The sequence below is a fragment of the Pezoporus wallicus genome, unplaced genomic scaffold (genome assembly GCF_028554395.1).
Source record: "Pezoporus wallicus isolate ANWC-B61680 ecotype Strahan unplaced genomic scaffold, APGP_CSIRO_Pwel_v1 contig_10790, whole genome shotgun sequence".
Lineage (NCBI taxonomy): Eukaryota > Metazoa > Chordata > Aves > Psittaciformes > Psittacidae > Pezoporus > Pezoporus wallicus.
This window is the reverse complement of record NW_026640522.1, coordinates 779,406-786,227: the sequence shown is the minus strand read 5'-3', so window position 1 is coordinate 786,227 and position 6,822 is coordinate 779,406. Positions and strand designations below refer to the sequence as shown.

The window sequence follows — 6,822 nt, the reverse complement described above, 5'->3', positions numbered from 1 at the left end:
GTGTCCCAGTTTTTTAAAGGACTGATCCTATTTTTAGTTCTCTAAACAGAATAAAATCAGCCTTTTCCTTTGTTGTCAGAAATTCTCATTCACTGCTGTCCACTACTGTAATTAGTGCTCCTGTCAAAACACCCAACTGAGAATCCCTACACTAGAAGTCACCAAACTCACATCAGGATGTAATAGAGATGGAAGAAGGGACATCCTGGGTAATATCCATCCTCCTCATTATCTGCCTCTGCTAATGCTCACTATGAGATGGCTCAGAAGGAACAGGACAAGCATGGAGTGGCATTTCCCTGGTGAGTCTCCTGCTTCCAGCACTGTGTGGCTCAAGGATTTTTTGTTGAACATTGTTCTGCTTCACCATGTTTCGGACAAATTCCTTCTCATTCATTAATCAGTTTCCCTTCTCTCTGAACATCTTTGTACCTTTGGACTCCATGACAGGCTCAGACATTGTGTTACAAAGTGTAAGTACGCATTCATTCTCAGGGGATCTTCCCCTTCCTGGTTTTCAACTTCTCGCTTGATAATTTGAGGTGTTGATTGCAGCGATTTGTGTTTGGCAAAATAGCGAACTGTTTTCTATGCACTGTTTGTGTGTCACTCATGATTTTGTAGGTCTTGGTCCACCAGTCTCTCTCCTCTCTGTGCAACCGTCCAAACTGAGGTGTGGTAGCCTTCTAAAAATCTCCTGTCATGGAAGTTATTCTAAATCTCTGGTTATTCTTCTTTCCCATCAATAAAGCTCTTCTAAGGGCCAAAAGATTTCCAAGCAGTTTCAATGAGAATATGCATCATATTCAAAATGTGGTCATTCCATGGATTTATACATGCAATAAGTGGGTTTCTGCTTGCTCCTGGTGGTTTTTTTTTATTTCCTAATATTTTCTTTATAAGCACTACCAAGGTTTGCACTGATGTTCTCAAGAACTCTCTACAAAGATTAAATCTTTATACACCTTCATATTACATTCTGTGCATCTTTAGATCACACTGGGCATGGCATGACACATGTCCATACCTTGTATTAATACTTCCGCACTCTCCAGAAAAGGCTGGTCAGACCCACACTGTCCATTGGAAACTGCCCTGGGCTGCACCAGGGGCCTGTGAATTGTTCCATACGGTGTGAGTCGGCTGGGAAAAACCAAACCAGCCTAAACCCAACAGTATAATGTTGTAATGAGCAGAACTCCATTGACCAGGAAGGTTCCCTGGCACTGTTTAATTCCCTGTTGTAGGCAGATTCCCCTGACTCCTGCATGACTCTGAACACATAAAGGTTTTTACTGCTACATTTTTTCATGTCATTTACATGGCCATTATGCCATATAAGGACCTTCCTTTTTATCCCATGACTGGGGAAACTTTACTGAAAGCTTTCTGCAAATCCAAGTACTCAAGGCTACTGTGTTCTCACCTGCAGGATCTAGAAGTTCTCTGTTGCTCAGTTTTGGGTGAGACAACACTTTGTTCTGCCTTATGTGCCTGCTTATTTTGCTCTTTATTGTAGTGTCTTCCAGCTTCCCTTATAAAAATCAAGCTTCCTCATTTCACAGCTTTCCATATTTCCCCTTCAACTCCTTTTAATAAAGGGCAAGAAATTCTAGTTTCTGTTGCCTAGGTAGATTGAAGTGACAGATTTCCCAGCACAGCTAATAGACTGGAATTTAATTTTTTCATTCCTTCACAGCTCTTTGGAAAATACCATCTGGTCTTGATGACTTTTTATTATTCAATTTTTAATTTCAAGCCTAAAATATAAACCAGTTCCTTATACTCATCCCTTGTAATGAAAATTTCCCATGTGGGAACATTACTAAATTCCTCTGTTTATTTAACTTTCCTGCTGTGCCCTTTCTTTCACAGTTCTCCCACTGAATTCTGATCTTCCATGAGCTGTACTAGTCCTATGGCATATACTTACTTTTTAATGCTTGAAAAAAAAGTGTTATCATTAGCTTTTATGTCTTTAGCAAGTTCTTCCTCAAACACATTTTGGGCTATGTTAATTTGGTTTTACATTTACTTGCCAGGGTTTATTTTCCTCATTTGAAAGAATATCCTTTCAGTTGCTTCTTTTATGCTACTGTATAACCATGGCCAGAATTATTTTTGTCCATTTCAAGTTTTCTAATAATGTCCTAGAGCTTCTAATACAGTGTCTGTCAAAAGTATCCCCACCAGTTTCAATCATTTTGCCCTTCTGGCCATTCTCTTTAAATTCCTTTTTAACTAGTCTCCTCATTTATTTGGGTAGTTTCTCTTTAAACTGTGTAAGAGCAATTTCTACTTCCCCCCATCTCCTACAGAGTATTGAACTGCAGTCTATTATGGTCACTCTTATGGAGCTGCTTTTTGATGGTTAGACCTTGAACCAGGTCTCCTGGACTGCTCCATGCTAAATCAAAGGCTGCTTCTCCTCTTTCCTATTCTCCAAAGAAACAGTCACTTATGCTGCCTGAAAATCTACTCTCAGCACCTCACCCCTTTGTCACAGGCACTAATCACCATGGGGGGAATTGAAGACTACTTTTATTTTTGTGTTTCCTGCCCTGAGAGACCAACCAACATCACTCAGTGCTTGATGACCCCACGCACCATCATTATGCCTACCCACAGAGTACAGAGTACAGCCACCGTGCTATTGCTTTCCACATAGGCATGAGATTTCAGCCCAGCAGAATCGTGTGCTACTACTGATAGGGTGAACTTCTTTCCCTTAATGATCTTTCAGACCAAACCACAGTGTCTCTTCTCTACTGCTGCCGGTTACTCTGGTGTTACTCCGAGTTACACCATAGTAAGAATGTCCTGCTGATAACTGTCCTTCTGCCAGGTACCTAGGCAGCCCGTTAAGTCAATATCTTCCTTTAGAATCAATTCTCCAGTTCATCCAATTTTTACATTTCTAGCATTCAAACAGATGCATGCAAATATTTGGTATTGGTTCAGCTGTTGGGTATTTAACACCAAATCACAGAATCAACCAGGTTGGAAAAGCCCTTTAAGCCCATCCAGTCCAACCCTTACCCCAGCACTGCCCAGGCCACCACTAACCCATGGCACTGAGGCCTCGTCTCCACGCTGTGTGAACACTTGCAGGGACGGTGACTGCAGCCCTGCCCTGGGCAGCCTGTTCCAATGCCTGAGCACCCTCTGGGGCAGGAATTGTTCCTCAGCTCCATCTAAACCTGCCCTGGGGCAGCTTGAGGCCGTTTCCTCTTGTCCCATCCCTTGTTCCTTGGGAGCAGAGCCCAGCCACCTCCTCTGAACAGCTGAAGATGGTGTATTAAGAACATACTCTTACAACACCATCTTGAGCCAAGGTCTGTTTTGGCCGTGTGGGAACCTGTCTCTCATGGGCACATTCCACCAACTCCGAACATTTGTTTGATTTCTAGCAGGTGCAGATCCTGATCCCATACCCATTTTTCTCATATATGCCTTGAGACTTCTGTTTCCTCTGCGGTGTACTTGGTTCTGAGAGCATTTAGGAATTACACTGTTGACAACTTGCTACACAACCTCCTCAATGGCAAATTCTAAAACTCCTCTCCCCTTCCTCCTTGGGCCAGTGGTGCTCACACAGACTCCCACTACTGACTTTACATGGCACCAGGAGCCTAGCTAGACGCTTTATGAGGTCTCACCTTTGTATCTCAGCCCTGAGCAGCTACCCAAACACCCAACAATGGGATCCTCCCCACTGCATCCTCCATCTGGCACATCACATCCCGCAGTGACATTCTGTGGTGTCCATTGGGCAGGTGTCCCTCACCTCTTGGATTTCCACATAAGTCTCCCAGGCAGTAAGGATGGAACAGTAATCCAAATCTTACTGGAAGAACCAAAATGATGCATGTTCTGCTTGTGTTGAATTCATTAGAAGTTGTTAGGAATGAGTGTTACAAATCAGAGTTAATCCCCAAAAATGACTAGCTGCAGCTTTCTCAAAAGCACTTGATAAGATTGCTGCAGATGTCCTGCCAACGCTTTTTTCCAGCAAAAAATACTTAGAAATTGAGCCAAACCACTACAGAAAACTGCTATTTGTAACAGTTTTGTGAAGATCAGAACCTTAACTAGCTTCTATTCTGATATCTTTAATATTAGGAAATGCACAATTGGCTTACCTGTACCAAATCACCAAGGAGCAGAAGAAATTAAGTCTGGAGACAAAGTACCAGAAGCTCATCTATGTACAGGTCCTACTGCTGATAGCAAGACCACAGGAGAGTCAAATGCTATGGAGGTAGTGGAGGAATTAGAAGCAGAGAAGTAGGAAATTATACCCCTAAGTGATAAAACACTGAGATATAAATTGAAATGTTTTACAAGTGAAGATCTGTACACACAAAATGCAGGTCTGAGCACACTATGAGGAAATGGAAATGGCCAAAGAACTGAGCGGGTGGGAGATTGCCTTTCAAAAGACTGTGAGGGTTAAAACAGCCTCTTAAAATAGGTCTGATACCCTGACCTTTCCACTGCCACCAGCAGCCCCCTGTGACAGCTCAGTCTGGTGGTTGAACACTTTGATGCATTACTGGTGTTCTGTGGAGATGGGCAAGGTTTGTGGTGGTTCCCTAAAGCAGGTGGAGTGACACATGATGAACCACTTACTCCACTGATGCCGGATTTCTCTTTCTCCCAGAAATTACCTCTAAAGGGTTTATTTTGCTCTGTTATTACACATGTACTTATCATGGGAACATTTCTATCCACTGATGGCTTTTTAACTATTCAGAGAGGTATTTTCCTTCCACTACTCACTGTTTATGGTGAATAAGCCACCACATAAGTCACCTGGCATTGCTTTGGCTCCGTGACTCAGTAACTGACATGCTTATAGGTAGGTGGAGGGACAGCAGAGCATGTACAAGCTGGCCAAGCAACCACAGGCAGAATAAATGCACTTTGCTGCTTGTTGCTAAAGAGATTGGGAATACACCAAAAACCTCACAGCACATCAGCAAACAGAACGTCCTGTAAGCAACTTGGTCACTAAAAGCTTCCAACAGCAGACAATTTTAACATTAGCTATGGTGGAATTAAAAGGGGTCCCCAAAGGAAAACATGAACAGGACTGAATTGGGGTCCCCAGTTTGTGTGAATGAGCATGGTCCAGAACACAGACATATTGCTAGACTAAGGCTGGTTTATGCATCTGGGACTTGGCCTTTGGAGGGGATGTGTTCATCTTCCTGCAGATGTCTGAGACAGATTCAGCTTCAGAGGACCACCAGCTGCTTCTGGGTGGAAGAGGATGAACCCCTCTGTAAGCAACATTTGTCAGTGCAGAGGGAAGGTCTGAGATGGAGGAGGAATGGAAAATGAGGTGCCAACAGCATGGGAGAGGAATCGTGCTGAACTGCACCACTCCAACTGACACCCTGGTCTGGCAGCTCTTCAGCCACCTCCATAAGCCCTGTGGACCTGAATTTGATATTAAAATATCTCTAATTAGAATTGGTTCCTTTACCCTTGGCATATCCAGGTGGGAAAGAATTTTCCATAGCAATTTTCAGCTAGGAGGTAGCATCAACTTGTTGAGACCCATCCCTCACTGTAAGAAAGGGCTTTACCCCTGCAAAAAGGCAAATCCTTGATGTATGGGTAAAGCAAATGTTTCAATAAAGAACAGACCTAAACAGACACTATCTGGAGACAGAGGACACTCACCTTCCCTCAGGACTTTCTGCCAGTGTTTAATCACCTCCATTGTTAAAACCTTGTGCCTTAGTCTGAGTTTCTCCAGCTTCAGCTCCCAGTCAGTTTTTATATTAAAGAGCCTTTTCTTACAAGGTATTTTCTCCCACGAAGGTACTTACACATTACTCAAGTTACCTCTCACTCTTCTTCCCTACAATCCAAATAGATTCTGCCTTTAAAAATGGATCACTAAAGGGCATTTTGTCCCACCCTCAAATTGGGTTTGGGGCTCTTGTCTGAACCTCCTCCAGTTCCTTTACCTATTTACAAGAGCAAACTTCAGACTGACATCTTGTATTCCAGGTGAGCACTTGCATGTGGAGGGAAGAAATCTATCCTTACTCTTACTCCTCTCTGTTAACATACACCAGACTACATTAACTCTTCATGCACTAGCAGCTTACATTTGCTCACTTACCCACAGCAATCTTCAACCCATTTTTGGAGCCACTGTTTTCCAGAAGGCCCTTTTTGCCTTTCAATGGATGTTTGCAGTTGACTTCACATTAATACCTGTGAATGGGCCCATGTGATCCCAATCACTCAATTAGCTGCCTTGTCAGGTGCACTGCAAACATCTGCTGCATCCAGGCTGTGTGCTTCGAAACCAACTTCCAGTTTAGCAAAGCCAGGAAATCTGACTTGTTTGGTAGGGTCTAATTGCGATAAAACCACGTGGAGCAACTTGTGTTGATTTTCTAGGTGTTTGACCTGTGATGGCACCATTATTTTGCCTAGGACCTGTGCCAGCTAATTTGTTTAGAAATAACTCATGTGAGCCTGCTACATGAGCTTGAACATCAGGACATCAATATTGCAACATGTATTAAAATCAGCATCGGAGTATAAGAAATCTACTCAACCTGCTATTTTAGGATGCTGAAGTATAAAGGGAGACATATGCTGATGTTAAAATGTTTGGACCTAATGCGTGTTGCTTAATAACCTGACATATTGAGGGACAGAAGAAATACTCCTCATACCTTGACATACATTTGCACTGTGGTATTCATTGTCCACTAATATCATCTATGTGCAATTTGTCACTCAAATGCTATTTAGTTTGGGTGTCCAGAAAGGAAAACAGCCAACTGGAGTCTT

General features: G+C 42.8%; 1 long non-coding RNA gene across 1 annotated transcript; it reads right to left on the bottom strand.

The window, feature by feature from the left end:
• Nucleotides 1-911: 911 nt before the first annotated feature.
• LOC130604637 (uncharacterized) lies at nt 912-6,195 on the bottom strand. The gene is made up of 3 exons (XR_008973499.1): nt 6,140-6,195; nt 3,660-3,847; nt 912-1,143 (listed from the first exon to the last, which is right to left on the bottom strand). It is a non-coding gene; the product is annotated as an uncharacterized LOC130604637 (long non-coding RNA).
• Between the last annotated feature and the right edge of the window lie 627 nt (nt 6,196-6,822).